Source organism: Oryctolagus cuniculus, chromosome 20, assembly GCF_051225735.1.
Source record: "Oryctolagus cuniculus isolate XC-2025 breed Fujian yellow rabbit chromosome 20, ASM5122573v1, whole genome shotgun sequence".
NCBI lineage: Eukaryota > Metazoa > Chordata > Mammalia > Lagomorpha > Leporidae > Oryctolagus > Oryctolagus cuniculus.
Window position 1 is genome coordinate 29,571,221 of NC_142886.1, and position 19,588 is coordinate 29,590,808.

A 19,588-nucleotide genomic window follows, 5' to 3' on the forward strand; every position below is an offset into this window, starting at 1 on the left:
AGGCAGTGTACAGCACAGGTTATGAGTGTGACATCTCGGAATGGGTGATGAGCCTACTTGGTTGATACCTGTGTCTCACATCAGAGTGTATGAGCTCACTTCCAGCTCCACCTCCTCACTCCAGCTTTCCAACAATGCACACCTCTGGAAGCATCAGTGATGACTCAAATGATTGTGTTACAGCTGCCCACCTGGGAGACCTACACTGATTTCCTAGTGTTTGATTTCCATCTTCGTGGCCCCCCAAATCTTGTGGATATTTGGCGAATGAACCAGTAGATGGGAACATTGTCTCTCTCTTTCTCGCTCTTTCTTTATCTGAAATAAATTTTTTAAGAAATTTAAAGAATATGGCATCTAGAGATAAAGGCATTGCATTCAAATTCTACCTGTGTGACTTCAGGCAAACTATTCACCTTCCCAAGCCATAGTTTTCCTTTTATAAAATAGGGATAATTGTAGCTGCCGTAAGTTGTTGACAGGATTAAATTATATGATCTAGAGCACTTATCATAATTCCCAATGTGTAGTAGAAAACAATGTTAATTATTATTCTCATTATGCATTGTTTTTCTCAGAATTCTAAAATGTAATTTTCAATACCTTGTTTTATAGCTAGGATCACAGCATCTGAAATTGACACACAAGAGAGTGGGACTAGAGACCCATGGGATTGTAGTTGTGTTAACAACCTAACACATTTTCTTCTCCAGTAGATGGATGTTAAGTCTCTGCTCAGGAAGCTGACTCACAGTGCTGCCTTAGATAGGTATCCTTTGTTTTGCTTTTAAGTTTTTCACGAAGCAGGGAAGAGAGGGGGTTGGGGCAGAGAAAGGAGGAGAGAGCATGTTTCCATCCACTGGTTCACTCATCAAATGCTCACAATAGCCCTGGCTGAGCCGGGCCACATCCAAGAGCCTGGAACCCAATCCTAGTCTCGAAAGTGAGTGGTAGGGTCTCAACTGTTTGTGCCATCACTGCTGCCTCCCAAGATCTGCATTAGCGGGAAGTCAGAGTCAAAAACTGAAGCCAGGTATGGAACCCAGCCACTCCAATGGAGACATGGGCATCTTATCTACTGAGCTAAACACCCAGCTCTTCATCATGTTTTTGAGGAAGAGAGTGTTTCTATCTGATTTCCCCAGTTTTCATTATGGAGAATCTGGGACTGGATCTTTGCCTTGAGGGTCTGGGGACTTACAATGTGATAGTCTATAAACCACCACATCTACTCTTGGAAAATGGAAAGACAACATGTGTCACAGGATTGTCTGAGGGTGAATTGAGGGTGAAGACTATACCCATAAGCTTGCCCCCCCAACACACACACACACACACACACACACACACCTGCCAGAACAGTTTGGCCACGTAAGGGAATATTAAGAGAAATTGCAGAATTTGATCATTTAAAATAATGAGTTGCTTCAAGGAAATGTAGAAATCTCATAATGTCAGAGTCATTTTTATTAGTACTGCTCCTAATAATAATCACCATTGTCACTAGACAATGTGGGGCATCAATTCTTTTTGGGATAATGCGTAGCATTCTTAGCAAATACATGGCGTTCCCTAATTCTGTCAGCTCCATGCAAAATCACCAATGCCATTCCCTGTAGTAGAGTGCCCCCTAGCACCTTCACACACCTCTTGGTTTGATTTGCTTTTGCAGCCCTAAAGATCAACTGGTTAAATATCAGGGGTAGCTTTCCCTGTGTTGGGGAAACAGGGTGTCAAACAGAAGTGCCTAGTGTTGAGCTTCTGATATTTGTTCATCTAACTATACATCAACTAGAATAAATAGAAAAACGGATCTTTAGGGTGACCTAGTCTGCAAAAAGAAAGCAAAGCAGATGGCTTTCTGTCAGACTACAATTGAATTAAAAAGTCCTTTTATTTTGTGAAGTCAACTTCATTCTGTTCACCTGCTGATGATCTTCCTTTGGAAGAAGAGCAGGAAAGGTGTGGGTAGGCTGTGGGGGCTAGGCATTGTTTAAAGCTTGTGTGTGTGTGTGTGTGTGTGTGTGTGTGTGTGAGAGAGAGAGAGAGAGAGAGAGAGAGAAGGAGAAGGAGAATGAGAAAGAGAAATAGAGGAAGGAGGGGGAGCAGGACTCTCTTATTTTAGGTAGATGAGGTTTGGGTAATATCTTAAGTTTACATTTAATTTGGATGGCTCACCTTGGCATTAGATCAAAGCTTTGGGCCCTGTTCTTAAAGTTTGCATGTCTGGAAAGAAGGTGGCAGGCTCAAGTGGCAGAACATGAGAGTGTATTGCTTAAACCTCTTGCTGAAGATGGGGAGGGTGAGGGGGAGGTGTGAGATATTTTAAAAATAAGACATGCTGCTAAATTCCCTGCCAACCTCCGTTCATGCTGAGTGGAGTGTAAGTAACAAGTATCATCGGATAGTTCTTCCAGATGTCAGCTATTTAAAGAGGCACAGGCTAGAAGTTCTGTGGACAGCAATTGCCTTGTGGTGGAGATGGTGGCAGCGTGGTGACAGGCATGAGTGGTGTGGCACTGGGAGATGGAGGTGTGGTGTCAGGAGGTATGAGTGTGGTATTGGGAGGTGGCAGTGGTGTGGCATTAGTTGTGGTGGTGTTGTGGTCTTAGGAGTTGGTAGTGCAGAGAAAGAAGGGTGGTACAGTGTCGGTAGGTGGGGGTATGGTGTCGGATGAGGAGGCTGCCCCACAGTAACTTTTCTCAACAACAAAGTATAGAGCTGTATTTGTATATATGAGAAGTAAGGAAAATGAGAAGAAATGACCTAATAACAGGAAGGGCATCACATTAAATTTAGTACGAGTGACGTTTGACTTCTAAATGTGTGAAGCAAGAGGAGCAGCAGGAACCTCATTCTTTGTTAAATGACCACATCAGCCTTGAGACTTTGTTGTTCAGTGAGAGGATTCCTCAAGTTCACTTTTATGCTCTTTTTTCTAAAATTTTGCCTAAAATGAACATACTGAAAGAAGAAAAAAAAACCTATGACTGTCTTGTTCATTTGTTTCTGGATCCCAATAGTGCAGGACTTCTGACAGGACACACTGAATTGATCTGCTTTGCACAGTAGTGACTGAGGGGGGAAGTGGTAGGGTCAAGCTTTGCTTGTAGTTCTCAGAATTTGCAGCATTGTTTTCTCGATGTCTATTACAGTAAATGTCCCTATCCCCCACCTCAAACCCCAGCAGCTCATCTGATGTTTTCTTAGAATTCTGGTGCTTGAAAGTTTCTTAAGAGTCATAAAAATGATGAACTTTCACTTCCGTTTTCTTTTTCATTATTTGAAAGCTTTATTTCTTTATTTTAAAGAGCTACAGAGAGAACAACAGAGATCTTCCATTCTCTGGTTCACTCCCTAGATGTCCATGATGGCCAGGACTGGGCCAGGCTGAAGCCAGGAGCCAGGAGCTTCTTCTGTGTCTCCCACGTGGGTGGCAGGGGCCCAAGAACTTGGGCCATCTTCTGCTGCCTTCCCAGGTGCTGTAGCAGGGAGCTGAATCAGAAGCGGAGCAGCCAGGTCTCAGAGAGGTACACATATGGGACGCAGCAGCCTTACTCACTGTGCCACAATGTCTGCTCTCCTATTTTCAAAACAGTTCATTCTCCTTCAGTTCCTACAAATTCCAACTTGTTCTCTTTCCTTAATTCACGTCTGAGTTGTGTTGCTTAATAATGAGAGCAAAAGATGTGGTTTTATAATTTCTCCTAATGTCAGTTTGTGCAATTGAATGTGGAAATGAAATAAGATGCCTCTCACCTTCAGGCTAATGTTGGTGGAAAACTTAGTTAACTAATGCTAACTAATTCTTCTATTCTGGTTGGAGATAACATTTTGCTTAGCTCATCCTAGTGCCTTGTGTGACTGAGACACCCAAAGTGCAACACCTCAGGGAGAAGCAGGTAGGCAGAGGAATGAGTGTGTGATGAGATGATGATAGCATTTCTGGGGCGGAAAGTGTGATCTTTTTCCTTCCACTCCCATACCTCTCATATTTGAGAAACAGAACAAAGTGAAGATGGGCTCGCTATGTCAAACACAGAGGGATCATGTGTCCTTCAAACAAACTAACTTTGAGAGGCTCCATGGTCCTGAGCTTTATTTATTACCACACTTCTTGTTTTCTGGATTCTTTTGCAGGCATCCCTGGTTGAGACACTTGTAGAAAGAGATAAGAGGCAAGTGCATGGAGGAGAATCACAACTTGTATAGTCATTGTGTGGCTACTTGTAAGACGGTCCCAATGTCCTGTCATTATTTTGTCCCTTGATCAAGCTGGAGAGACAGGGAGCTTTTGTTCTTGGTGTTAAATAAGGAACACTGTGTGTCAGAAGGAATGGACTTCCTTATCTACTGTTTACAGCCACAGGGGAGGAGGGGCTGGTCCTTTTTCTAAGCTCTGTCTTCCAACCTTTTTCCTACCTCTGTTTCATGTGGTCTCATACAGAAAACTTCTGTCTTTCAGGTGTCGAACTTGTCCTGTTGCCAGCATTCATAGTTTCTCCAGTGTTTTTCTAAGACTCTTTCTGCAAGGAAAATGACTGTGGTTCTAGCCTCAATAGAACAATGCTTTAGTTATCCCTATGCATATGACGCTTTCTTAAAAAGTACATGGAAAAATGGAATTAGAAAAGATCATTTTGGTACAAAAACATTTGAAATCCATGCAGATGAGGGCTCTTCAGAAGGTTCATGGAAAATATATATTATTAAAAATGATGAATTTTAGATTGCCAAATTTTCTTGTACACAAATAAACTTATTTTTTTTTAACTTTTATTTAATGAATATAAATTTCCAAAGTACAGCTTATGGAGTACAATGGCTTCCCCCCCATAACTTCCCTCCCACCCGCAACCCTCCCGTTTCCTGCTTCCTCTCCCCTTCCATTCACATCAAGATTCATTTTCAATTCTCTTTATATACAGAAGATCAGTTTAGCATATATTAAATAAAGATTTCAACAGTTAGCACCCACATAGAAACACAAAGTGAAAAATACTGTTTGATTACTCGTTATAGCATTAAATCTCAATGTACAGCACATTACGGACAGAGATCCTACATGAGGAATAAGTGCACAGTGACTCCTGTTGTTGACTTAACAAATTCACACTCTTGTTTATGGCATCAATAATCACCCTAGGCTCTTGTCATGAGTTGCCAAGGCTATGGAAGCCTTTTGAGTTCACTGACTCTGATCCTATTTAGACAAGGTCATAGTCAAAGTGGAAGTTCTCTCCTCCCTTCAGAGAAAGGTACCTCCTTCTTTGATGACCCATTCTTTCCACTGGGATCTCACTCAGAGAGATCTTTCATTTAGGGTTTTGTGTTGTTTTTTTTTTTTGTTTGTTTTTTGTTTTTTTTTGTTGTTGTTGTTGTTGTTTTTTGCCAGAGTGTCTTGGCTTTCCATGCCTGAAATACTCTCATGGGCTTTTCAGCTGGATCCGCATGCCTTAAGGGCTGATTCTGAGGCCAGAGTGCTGTTTAGGACATCTGCCATTCTATGAGTCTGCTGTGCATCTCACTTCCCATGTTGGATCATTCTCTCCCTTTTTTATTCTATCAGCTAGTATTTGCAGACACTAGTCTTGTTTATGTGCTCCCTTTGGCTCTTAGTCCTATCATTATGATCAATTATGAACTTAAACTGATCACTTTGACTAGTAAGATGGCATTGGTACATGCCACCTTGATGGGATTGAATTGGAATCCCCTGGTATGTTTCTAACTCTACCGTTTGGGGCAAGTCAGCTTGAGCATGTCCCAAATTGCACATCTCTTCCCTCTCTCATTCCCACTCTTATATTTAACAGTGATCACTTTTCAGTTAAGTTTCAACACTTAAGAATAACTGTGTATTGATTACAGTATTCAACCAAAAGTATTAAGTAGAACAAACAAAAAGAATACTAAGAGGGATAACATATTCAGTTGTTCATCAACAGTCAGGGCAAGGGCTGATCAAGTCAGCATTTCTCATAGTGTTCATTTCACTTTAACAGGTCTCCTTTTTGGTGCTCGGTTAGTTGTCACTGATCAGGGAGAACATATGATATTTGTCCCTTTGGGACTGGCTTATTTCACTCAGCACAATGTTTTCCAAATTCCTAACGGGGATCACTTTTCAGTTAAAATATAAACACCTAAGAATAATTTTGTGTTAATTACAGAGTTCAACCAATAGTACTAGAACAAAAAAAAAAATACTGAAATGGATAAAGTATTACATTGTACATCAACAGTCAGGACAAGAGCTGATCAAGTCACTGTTTCTCAGAGTGTCCATTTCACTTCAACAAGTTTCCCCTTTGGTGCTCAGTTAGTTGTCTCCGATCAGGGAGAACATATGATATTTGTCCCTTTGGGACTGGCTTAGTTCACTCAGCATGATGTTTCCCAGATTCCTCCATCTTGTTGCAAATGACCGGGTTTCATTGTTTATGACTGTTGTATAGTATTCTATAGAGTACATGTCCCATAATTTCTTTTTTTTTAATTTTTTTATTGTTATTATTATTTTTTTTTGACAGGCAGAGTGGACAGTGAGAGAGACAGACAGAGAGAAAGGTCTTCCTTTTGCCGTTGGTTCACCCTCCAATGGCCGCCGCGGCCAGTGCGCTGCAGCCGGTGAACCACACTGATCCGATGGCAGGAGCCAGGTGCTTCTCCTGGTCTCCCATGGGGTGCAGGGCCCAAGCACTTGGGCCATCCTCCACTGCACTCCCTGGCCACAGTAGTGAGCTGGCCTGGAAGAGGGGCAACCGGGACAGAATCCGGCGCCCCAACCGGGACTAGAACCTGGTGTGCCGGCACCGCAAAGCGGAGGATTAGCCTAGTGAGCCGCGGTGCCGGCCCATAATTTCTTTATCCAGTCTACTGTTGATGGGCATTAGTATAAACTTATTTTTAAGTTCCACTTTTTCATGAACTTTTTGGTATATATTCATAGTTATACTTAGTTTTTCTTCTTCAATGTTGAGTCACTACAGTGAGTAAAATCTTTGTCTAAGATTGGTAATCTGGGTTATTTTTGGATGAAGTACTGGACTATCTTCAGTACATTATAAGGGAAGGTTAGGACTCAGAACTCAGAACTCAATCTCGCTTCCTCTATTCTGTCTTCTCCCCCTTTCCCATCCCCCTCCTAGGTGTGCTGGATGCCATTCATTTTTTTAAATATTTACTTACTTATTTGAAAGAGTTACACAGAGAGGAGAGGCAGAGAGAGAGAGAGAGAGAGAGAGAGAGGTCTTCCATCCGCTGGTTCACTCCCCAATTGGCCGCAATGGCCAGAGCTGCGCCGATCCAAAGCCAGGAGCTAAGAGCTTCTTCCAGGTCTCCCAGGCGGGTGTAGGGGCCCAAGGACTTGGGCCATCTTCTGCTTTCCCAGGCCATAGCAGAGAGCTGGATCAGAAGTGGAGCAGCCGGGTAATGAACCAGCTCCCATATGAGTTGCCGGCACTTCAGGCCAGAGTGTTAACCTGCTGTGCCAGAGTGCCAGCCCCTCATTTTGTTATACATAGGACAATTGCTGATGAATTTGACACTCGTCATGGGTTGCCATGAAATTTCTTTAAGCCTTATAAATTTGTTTTTTTTTTTAATTTTATACTTAAGTAATATGTTGAAGTGTATAGCTACTGTTTTATTGCAAGCCATGTTTTCATGTTTTTTTATAGAGAATTTTATAATACATATATACACAGATACACACTATATGGGGATACTTCAAAAAGTGTGCAAACTGCATACTATGAGAAACTAAGCATGGACTTTGAAATTGTTTTTGAAAGGCAGAAATATAGAGGGAAAGAGAAGCAAATAGAGAAGTCTGCCATCTCCTAGTTCACTGCCCACATCCTTGCATTGGCCAGAGCCAAGTCCTGACAAAGATGGAAGCTGGGAACCAAGTGCAGGTCTCCTATGTCAGTGGCAGGAATCCAGCTGCTTGAGCTATTGCCTACTGGCTCTGTGGAAGCTACAGTAGGAAGTGGAGGCAGAACTTGAATACAGGTCCTCCAACATGGGATGCAGGTGCCCCAAGAAGCATCTTTTTTTTTTTTTTTTTTTTTTTTGACAGGCAGAGTGGACAGTGAGAGAGAGAGAGAGAGAGAGGTCTTCCTTTGCCGTTGGTTCACCTTCCAATGGCTGCTGTGGCCGGCGCGCTGCAGCCAGTGCACCGTGCCAATCCAAAGCCAGGAGCCAAGTGCTTCTCCTGGTTTCCTATGTGGGTGCAGGGCCCAAGCACTTGGGCCATCCTCCACTGCACTCCCTGGCCACAGCAGAGAGCTGGCCTGGAAGAGGGGCAACCAGGACAGAATCCGGTGCCCCGACCGGGACTAGAACCCGGTGTGCCAGCGCCGCAGGCGGAGGATTAGCCTAGTGAACCGCAGTGCCGGCCCCCAAGAAGCATCTTAACTGCTAGCCCAAACCCCATACCCCTAAACTTCTCCTTAAATATATTTTCCATGTACTTTTTGAAGCACTCTTATATTCAAAAAGGATTCACATTTTCCTGTATATTTCATTTTATGAGAGTCTAGGTGATGAAGTAATATTGTAAGAGTAATTAAAAAGACAAGTTTTGTGGTGCCAGCATGTAGGCAGGGTAACATACTTAATAGAACAGTGAAATAAAGTTATTAATATAATAAAAAAAACAGCAGAAAATTCTCTGCCATAAGAACTAGGCTAGACGAGAGAGCAGAAAGCCTTGTTTTGGGGAGTGCTTTTGATAAATCCCTCACTCTCACCCTCACCGCCTCCCATCACAGAGGTGGAGGTTGTCTCTGCATGATTTAGTATCTGGTGCTATTCTGCATTTCTCAGTTTGGGGGCTGAATTCCTCAGCATCCTTGCCACATTACAAAAATAGAAAGCATTGGTAACACAGTCATGCCACCACCTCAGTTGCCACCCACAGCATAACAAAGAGCAGGCGGACCTTGGCTTTTGAAAAGGTTGTATTCTAAAAGTTACCTTATACAGTCTCAGAGCTTACATTACGTCTTTCCGGAGAAATGCTGCAGTCTGTTTCCAGCACTGGAGTACTTACCAACCTAGAATGTTTCCAATACTGTAGTCTACAGCTACTATAGTCAAATACCTAGCAGCACAGGAAATGTTTCTAAAGGGATAGGTATCTGAAATGTTAGCTTGGGATGCCAGCAACACCTTTCTCAGTACTACAGGTTCATTAACAAAAACCAGGCTACCTCATCACACACCTGTTTCCTATAAAGATTCTAGTCAGGATGCTTCTCATATCTTGTGTCAAGGTGGAAATTAAGAGGGGACCCAAGGGCCAAAAAGAGGCCCCATCTAGAAAAGAATGTGCTAGACTATAAGTGATTAGTTGTATTAAGAGGTAGGTGAGATCTTTGAGGGGAGTAATACAATCAGTGGGGCTGGGAAGACAATGAAAGACGTGAAAGCTAAAGGGATGGAGCTTTGATGATTAGTAAAGAAGAGTAGCCCATAATTCAATTCAACTTCTTTTGTTGGACACCTAACTCATCTACTCCAGAAAAGTAAGCAACTCTGAATGACGGCAGTCTCCACAGGCAAGACTGTGTCAATGGAGGACATAGTTACAGGTGCTGATTGCAGTCCTGTTTGGTACAGTCCCAGATTAGAGATCCTGAAAGAGTGCAAGAAAGAAGAGGTTTATTCTGACTTGAGGATTAGGGGATTTTTCATGGATGAGGAAGGATTTAAGCTAAGGCTGAGGACACTGACTGCCTAACGTAGGTAGGGGCTAGAAGCATAAGCACCTTCGAGGAAGATGATGTGAGAGATCAAAGCCCAGAGGCAGGGAGACTGCCTGGAGGTGTGAGAGAATGCCAAGGTATCTGCCAAGGAGAGGATTAGAAAGAGTTGAGGAATAATGGTTCATCTTTGGGAATGAGTTTTCTTCTTCAGCACCATGGCCTCTACTGAGACCCCAAGGGCCCCACTAGGGGAAAGTTGTCCCACTAGTAGGACAGAAAGAGGGACTTGGACTTCGAGAATGTGGTGGCTTGAGGCCACCATATTGGTCAAGAATCTTTTTCCCAGTTCTTGCTTCTCTTCTTGCCCAAATGCAGCCCAGGCCCACTGTATGATGAGAGCGCCAAGGAGGTAGGAGTCAGGAGGCAAGGATGTCCTTGGAGCTCAGATTATGCTTCAGGATATCCCAGCATTGGCAGCAGGAAACACAGGGGAAGGAAATCTTTAGAAGGAACAGGGAGGCTTGGAATGCTGCTTCATACACTGTATGAAACTGCCTTTATGAAAGTCAAGACCAGTCTGTAATTCATGAAATAATCACGAACCCCTGTTCTCTTGGACCTCTCCTGCCCACAACTTCCTGTAAAAGGATACGTGAAGTATCCAGTTCTCTGATTTCTCCCCATGCATGTAAACTTCTGCTGCAGTCTGAATGCCATGGTTGGGGCTGCTTTCTGCTTAGTGAATTCTGATGCAAGAAAAAAAAAGGAGAAGCAGGAAAGAGAGGAAGAACAAAAAGAGGAGGAGGAAGAGAAAGAAGTATCATCTTCATCATATTCATCATATTCATCATGATTTTCATCATTGGAATCTTTCCAAATATTTATCAAAGGCAAAATGCTCACATTAAAAAATTAAAACGCACTTTGCTGTTGCAGGATGTAAGACAGAAGACAAATACAGAGAGGGAGGCAGCCATTCTGAGTGCAGTGCTCCATATACAGAGGATGCCAAAACAGGAAGAGAACTCTGCATTTTAGAGAAGGTAAATGAATATTGACATTCACAGGGGCCTGGACAAAGTGGATGTTTCCTGAGCCAGTACCTGCATGGAGAGGTGCAAATGAGGAGGTGGGTGGCTCTCAGCCTCCACTTCCTTTATTGGCTTTCAGGGCCTGCTTATGTGACTAGTGCTGAGATTCACTGGGCTGGATCTCTGTAGCTACAGGTTAGGAAACATGCCATTATTTTTATTTGAAAGACAGAGTTACAGAGAGAAAGGGAGTAACAGATAGAGATATATTTCATCTACTGGTTCACCCCCAGAAGGCTGCAATGGCCAGGGCTGGGCCAGGCTTCAAAGCTAAGAACCAGGAGCTTCTCCTAGGCCATTCTCTGGAATGTAAGTGGAGCAGCCAGGACAGGAAGCAGCACTGATATGGGCTGCTGGCATCATATCGGGCAACTTACACTGCTACACCACAGTGCCTGCCCCCCAATTCCCATCTTAAATGAGGAACAACAAAAGAAATGGAATTCAAGTCACTCACTACCTCTTGACCATTCCTCAAGTGAAAACACACAAAGACTGCATTAAGATTCATAACAACTTGGAAGCTACAAATAACAGTCCAAATAACATTCTTTAATGGAATTCTCTTGTTAACTACATGTATATAAATTATCAAGTTCTCATTCATGCAATATGACATTTATTTACTATATATTATGTGAGTATGCTTAAAAAATTACCAACTCTATTATCTGAATGAATGTGCTAAAATTTGAGGGTTATGTACACACAGGTACATTTTGGAAAGGTGGAAGGCATCTTTCTGCCCTACTCCAGGTATGAAAATGTTTTAACCTCTCGCTAGGAGGAAGGAAATTTGGATCCTCTTTTTACTTGTGTTTTCAATACATCCTTGGGCACCGTCCCTTCCTAGGATTCATTTTCCTCATCTGTAAGACGAGAGATGTAAAGTCATAAATGTTTCTGAAGTTTTTGTGTGTCATAAAGTTCCTTTAATATCTGAAGAAATTTTGGGCTTACTTTTTCAGAAGAAAAAATATGTGCCCAGACTAAATTGAAGAAGAGTTTAGCAAACCATTTTCAGGATGGCTGTATCCAACTGCTGGAATACGCACAGTACGGCTGCAAGGGGCACATTCACACAGACTTTGTTGTAGAAGACACCTCTTTGGAAGTGTGCAAGGAAGTGGCCCGATTATCCATGGTCCTTAAACACCGAGCCAAGAACTATTGGGCCAGATGAGCTTTAATGTTCTCTTAGATCTGCAAGTCCCTAATTTTACAAATACCACTATTATCAGCAGTTTTGTATTAGTCTGGTTGGGCTATCATTACAAAATACCCCAGCCTGGGTGGCTTAAAAACAGAAATGTATTTTCACAGAGTTTTGGCAGCTGAAGGCCAAGATCAAGGTACTGGAAGGCGAAGTTTCTCCTGAGGCTTCCTCTCTCCTTGCCTTGCAGGTGTTTGCCTTCTCCACGTCCTCAGGAGGCTGCTCTTGCCCTGCCTGAATACTCGTGGCGTCTCCTCTTCTTCTTACAAATATTCATTTATTTGAAAGTCAGAGTCACAAACACACACACACACACACTCAGGTTGGGAGAGAACAGGAGAGAAAGAAGGTAAAAGGGAGAGGGGAAAGAAAACAGAGAGAGACAGAGACAGAGAGAGAGAGAGAGAGAGAGAGAGAGAGAGAAAATCTTCTGCCCATTAATTCACTCCACAAAATGCCCACAACAGCCAGGTCTGGGCCAAACCAAAGCCAGGAAGCAGGAATTCCATCTGGTTCTCCCATGTGTGTGGCAGGAATCCAAGTACCTGGGCCATCATTGGCTACCTCCGAAGATGTAACTCAGTAGAAAGCTGGAATGGAAGCAGAGGCAGGATTCAAATCAGGCCCTCTTAATACGGGATGCAAGTATCTCAAACAGAGGCTTAATCCCATGTGTCACAATACCTGTGCTCTTTGCTTACACAGCCACTAGTCCTACCAGGTTATAGCCTCAGTTATGTCCTCATTTAGTCTCACTTACCTCTTTAAGATTCCTATTTCTTAATATAGCAGCATTGAAAGTCAACATACGAATTTGGAGATGACACGATTCTGTTCATAACAAAATTCCAAGCTGATAAGTACATTATAGGATATAATAGCTCACAATTAGAAGAATCAAAACATCTTTCACATCTCCTCCACATCAAAAACACTCAGATAAACTTATCAAAAATTAAAATAAAATACAGTCAGCTTCCCATGTTCATAGGTTCCACATCTGTTGATTCAACAAACTGATGGAAAAAATTGGGAGTAATGTTGCATCTGAAACATGTACCATCTATTTTTCTTGTCATTATTCCTTAAATTATACGGTGTTAACAACTGTTTAACTGTTCATCTAGCATTTACATTGTATTAGGTATTTTAAGTAATGCAGAGATGATTGGAGTATGTAGAAGATGACAGATGTTTTATGCAAATACCATTTAATGTAGGAAACTTTAACATCTACAGCTCTGAGTATCCATGGTGGGCAAGGAACCTAGGACAATCCCCCCTGGATACTGAGGGACAGCCATATATTATTTTTTAAATGAGAATTTATAACTGATAATCAATATGTGTCTTCTATAATTCTTATTAAAGAGAACACATTTACAGAAGATTATTTAATAATTTAAAAATGTAGTTCTGTTAAGATGTTGTAAAAATAAATCACCTTTGCAACTGGTCAGCAAGAGCCCTGGTTAAGTGTTATGAGTACTTGGTAATAGACTGTGTAAGGGGAAGAAACCATTTTAACATCTACATATATTTTTAGTTTTTGTTTTCCTGTGGGGCATGCATGTAATCATCTTCATGTGATGTGAATCAAGCGACCAGAGACTCTTCCACATCTGGTGAGTGGGGGTGGGGGCAGTTGGGGGTGACTATTTCTGCCATTCCTAATTTTTCTTTAACAATAGTGGGAGAGCAGGGGCTGAGAAGAAAAGGCTAGAAGTTTCTTGTCATTTTTGTATATTTATTTATTATTGCTCCCCCAGTACCATGTTTAGTAACCACCACCTGCTGAGTAACTCCCAAAGCGACAGCCATGCTGCGGCCCACCTCCAGTTACTCTATCACCAGCAGAAACCAAAGGAGAGAAACACTCCAGCCAGGAGAGGAACATTGGAAAACTGCTGGGCGTTCTTATTCCTATAAAACTTCCCCATGACTTGCTGTCTAATTTACTTAGTAATGAGTCAAGCCTGTCAGTTGGTGGTGGTACAGAGTCACCAAGACTACACTGCACACCCTAATAGCATATTGTCCCGGTATCCTTTGCACTTGGGATGCACTGACCTTTCTCTCTATTCATCTCTGCACACTGACAAGGTATACATTTTAGGAAATTACATCTTTCAGGCACGATGACTCCCACTGTGATGCTTTACTCCCACACAACACTCCCTTGGATGAAATGACTCGCTCTTTGCCTGAATTGGGCTAAGATATATGTCACGGAGGACTTCTACCCTCCCATCCCTCTTCCACCCTCCCTTCTGAATTCTCTTCTTGATTCCTAGGGAATCCACAGGAAATACTTTGTCATCTGTATTCATTAGCTTGAAATTAACAGGTGGGTTGACTAAGCCAGGGAGGAGAGAAGTACAGCAGGAGAAATAAATAGCCAGTAAAAGAACACTAACAGATAATAATTATTCCAAATCTGTGCAGCTCTTTATTGTCAGTTGCTGTTATAAAAATTTAATTTTGAAAAACCTGAGAATTTTTCAGTCTGTAGTTAAATGAAGTGCCTAATATCTGGCAATAATCGCTAAGGATTAAAATCCAGATATTTTCATTTCTTAAGTAGAATATGTATATGTCTCTGAACCACAGCATATTAAGCCATTATAAATAATACTCTTCATTATTTAATGATCTGGTTTAAAGGGACAAAGTATGATCTTCTGGCATTGCTTTCTAAAGTCTAAAGATTTTCTTGGGCTCGAGGATATATACATACATGCTTCCCCACCCCCTTCTTTTCTGTTCTCCTATAGCTTTAAGGGAAGCTTCATGCTTACTTCTCTTTTGGAATATTGTCCCTAGACTTTTTAAGTTTTCAAGGATCAAAACTCACAGAGTATCAGATGCATTTTTCTGGCATTACATTCCCAAGTTGGGCAGTACATTTTAAAGCTATAATTGATTTTGTCAGGATCTTGGACTTGGGAGTGATGACTGAAGTCTCAGGTGAACATTTTCTCTATTCACCAAATAGTAAAAAGATTAGTAGAAAAGTTGTGTGTCTACTATGACCTAGAAAAGGAAAGGAGCAACTTTTGAGACAAAGTTCTGGGTTTGGTAACAGGAATACAAAAGCAAACTCATTTATTTGTGTCTCCTAAGTCGCCAGCAATTATATGAATGGTTGCCGGTTATCTGAATATAGAACATATTGTGGATTATACCAGTTTGTATTTCCCATTTCAGTTAGTGAATGAAAGCCATTTGTAGTCTCTAAAGTGTAAATTGCTCAGTAAATCAAGCACAATATAATAAATACCAATATCTAATGAAAATGCTTTCGGCATCATTGAATTCCAATATATGTAATTTAAATTTGTTTATATTAAATATTTTTAACTTTAGTAAATGCAGAAGAACATATATTTACATATATACACACACACACCACACACACATATATATACTAATTATTATCTAATAGCCAGAACTATGAGATAATCATTTGCTTGAGATTTGTTTTATTGCATTACAGAGCAAGAATTTGACCTATGTGTTGAGTAGCTTGTGATGAGAATAGTAGAAGAGAAACAAAAGAGAATAATTTGATCACAGGTCTCTTTCTGAAAGCATCAATGACCTGGCCCTGGCCATTGCATCTGGGGAGTAAACCAATGGATGGAAGATTGCTGTCTGTCTCTCTGGCTTTGAAATAAAATGAAAATAATTAAATAACAAACTTTAAACATAAATTAATCAAAAATTCAGATCAATATCTTAACTAATATACTTGGCATATGTTAACCAAGTACAAACAATAACAACAAAAATCCAACAGCAAAACAAATATGGCGAAGTTCTCACTCATATGACCAAAGTTTGCTCACCTCCCCACCTACATTTCAGAAAACAAACAATGAGGAAATAGAAAGCAGTCATCAGCCCCTTAAGGCATAAGTTAGAAGTTGCATGTATTATTTCAAAGGATTTAGCAGCAGAATACTAAATTGATCACCACAGACTCTTAGATAGGTATCTTGGACTTACATCCTGCCTCTGCCACCAACTAGGTCTGAGTATATACAGGTCACTATCTGCTCCCTTTGCTTCAACTGTAAAATAGGGCAATGCTACCTCTCTTAGAAACATTAAGCAAATGTTGGTTGTTACAGTTTTTGTTTCATTTATTCTTTAAAAATATTGATTGGTTGACTGATTTGAAAAGCAGAGTGACAGAAAGAGATCTTCCATCCATTAGTTCATTCCTCTCCTCAGTTGGCCACAACAGCTAGGGCAAGGCCAGGTTGAGGCCAGGAGCTAGGAACTCCATCTGAGTCTCACACGTGAGTGGCAGGGGCTCGTGTACTTGGGCCATCTTCCACTGCTTTCCCGGGTGTATTAGCAAAGAGCTGGATCAGAAGCAGACTAGCTGGGGCTGGAACCAGTGCTCTGATGTGGGATGCCAGTGTCCCAGGTGTTATAGGCATCAGCTTAACCCACTTCACTGTGAAGCCAGACCCTCTCCTTCTTGTTTTAAAACTATCACAAATCTGTTGGTAGTGGGGATAGTAGTAACAGCAGTAGTGACACAATGGTGTATTTAGATTTATCTATAATATCCTAGTTCCTTTGCTCACCTTTGCCTCTTATGTACCACTCTATTTCCCAAGAATCATTTTCTTCTAACTGAATGCACCCTTTCTTTAGTGCTTATGGCCCAGATAGTCATTGAGTGGTAAGCCTTCTCAAACTTTGGTTACCCAAAAGTGTCTTAGACTTGCTTCTTCTCTTCAATGATTTGTCTAAATATATAAATTTAAATTGACAGACATTTTTCTTCCAATGCTAATCTATATCCATTGCTTTCTAGGCTCTCCTTTAAAAAAATAAATTGATTTTAAGATCTTTAATTTTATTTCTGGTGTTATTTGGCTTCACTGTGGTAAACCAAAGTGTATTTCTTCTATTTAGGAGATTTTAGCATAAAAATTCAAATGACTTGAATCCAAAAAATACCCAGAAATATTTTTAAACCCCCCCCCCATTTTCTCTACCATCTCCTGTAATACTTATTTGATGCATGTTGGACTGCTCATTTGATCTCTCAAAATTATTAATACATTTTGTATTTCTTAAATCTCTTTGTGCTATTTTAGGAGTTTCCTCAGTTCTGTCCTCCACTTCATTACTGCTCTCTTCAACTACATAGTCATAATATACTTACTGTTTTTTTTTTTTTTAATTAGGCTAAGTGACTTGGAGTTCCAAAAAGGTATTGACATTTCTGAAGTCTATCTTTCACCATGTAAATTTTTTCCCTCTGTTGTATCAAAAATGTCTTTATTTAATCATTTCAACCATATTTTGACAATTTATTTCAGATTGTTCAATAATATCACATTCATGGTTTTCTAGAACCCATAGTTCTTGGAACAATTTTCCCATTGTTGTGGCTATTGACTAACATGGTGGATTGTTTTTCTATTGTGTTGTTATTTTTATAAGGTTATTTTCTAGTGATGTTGCTGTACGAGCCATGTCTGTCTAACTCATGAACAATATTCTAGAAGAATACTCCAGCTTGTTATGTCATTGAAATGCTATATGATGTTATACAACCTACTCTCTGTCTCCAAATCTAACTATTTCTCCTCAATATTTAACTTTGTAACAGTTGCTGAAGAGAGAAGGCCTGGCGTTGCTTAGAGAAGAGAGCACAGTAGATTTACTTTCTGTCCCAGGTTTTTCAAGCTACATGTCTTTATTTAGGGGATGCAAGTTTATTTATGTTTAGTATGCCAGGATTTCCTGCTGGGAGTTTAGGTACAGTAGGGCAAGCCAGCCATCGTACTCTTTCCATAGCAATGAACTGTTCTCCAATGAAAAATGATCTCTTAGATTAGAGGAACAGCAGCTGAGTAGGTGTTGCTATTGGGGGAAAAACACAATGTTTAGTATTTAAAATAGAAATGTAAAATTGTTAATATGTCTAGAGATAACTTATTCTGCCTGATGTAATGGGAAATAAAGTTCTCATATAACAATACTGATTAATCTTAGTTTTATAGCAGTCTAAGAGTTTGCACCACAATGTATGAAATTTCTATAAACGGTTATATGTTATACTCTTTGTAGGATCTAGGAATTGTTTCAGTAAGGCCAAAAGATCACATTTAAGTAAATGCAAAAGTAAAAGGCAAAGAAGAATTTAAACATAATCAGTGTCACTTAAACTTGAAGGGAACTTAGAGGACATACTCGATCCACTTTCTTCAGGGTCTCCAATAGACATCTTTTTTTTTTTTTTTTTCCCAATAGGCATCTACTGCTAATATATCTTTTGTGATAGGGATCTCGCTGACTTGCACATCATCCCTTCTCATTTTGTGCTGGCTCCCAATGTTGGAAGGTTCTTCCTTATAATAATTCACTTGTATGTTGTAAAGGGTTTTCTCCCATCACATACAATAGAAATGTTCTCTACCACAGTAATTAAATGCACTCAATACTATTCCATAAACATCCACTGAATGTCTCCTATAGGTCTGTGCCATGCTAAGTTTGAAATAGTGGACATTGTCACCTCCATGTTGCCAATGACAACCAATGAATTTTAGAGACTAGGGAACTTGTCCAAGGTCACAGCTAGTAAACAATAGAGCCATGGTTTGAAATTAAGCTGGCTGGCCCTAGAACGAAGCTCAGATTCCCTAAATAATTTATTTTTGAATCGTGTAAGAAATTCAGATATAACTCAGCTGATAATAACAGAATGTGACATGTGCTAACAGAGTAGTGCTTTAGGAAGATAGGAAAGAACAACTAATTCTGCTTGTCCAGATTGGAAATGGTAGATTTTTGAAGACATAGATATCATTGGTGTTCAAATATTGTTATCTTAATGCTGTTTCATCTATTCTTAGAACAGACTGTTCCTCTAATTTATGATATAAAATTACAATTCCGTGCTTCCTTGACCTTATCATCAGTTTTGGAAGGTGCTGAATCCTTAGTACTACTGAGAAGTATCCTTATTTCCCGTCTTCCAAACATATCTGAATCTTCTTAGATAACATTTTGTACCTTCTGTTAGGAGAACATTTGTTTCATTCTCCTCCAAGATGGCTCTGTTAAGTGAATATAAGACACATAGTATTAAGGGGAAGGTGACCATTAATTTAAATTTCTGTCCCTCTACCTTGAATGAAGTATTCTTCATAGAATATGAGGCAGGGGCCGGTGCTGTGGCGCAGTGGATTAAAGCCCTGGCCTGAAGTGCCGGCATTCCATATGGGTGCTGGTTCTAGTCCTGACTGCTCCTCTTCTGATCCAGCTCTCTGCTGTGGCCTGGGAAAGTAATAGAAGAAGGCCCAAGTCCTTGGGCCCCATACCTGCATGGGCTGGCTCCGGATCGGTGCATCTTGGGCTGTTGCGGCCATTTGGGAAGTGAACCAGTGGATGGAAGACCTTTCTCTCTGTCTCTACCTCTCTGTAACTCTTTCAGATAAATAAAATAAATCTTAAAAAAAAAAAACAGAATATGAGTAGGAAAGACCCTTGAGCAAGGTGGAGGCTCAAGCTAAGATATTTATAGAATTAAATGATAGTCT

General features: G+C 40.7%; 1 protein-coding gene across 38 annotated transcripts in view; it reads left to right on the forward strand.

Annotated features, from left to right (window-relative positions):
- NRXN3 (neurexin 3) overlaps positions 1-19,588 on the forward strand; it is a 1,793,247-nt gene that overhangs the window by 1,171,590 nt on the left and 602,069 nt on the right. The window lies entirely within an intron of this gene.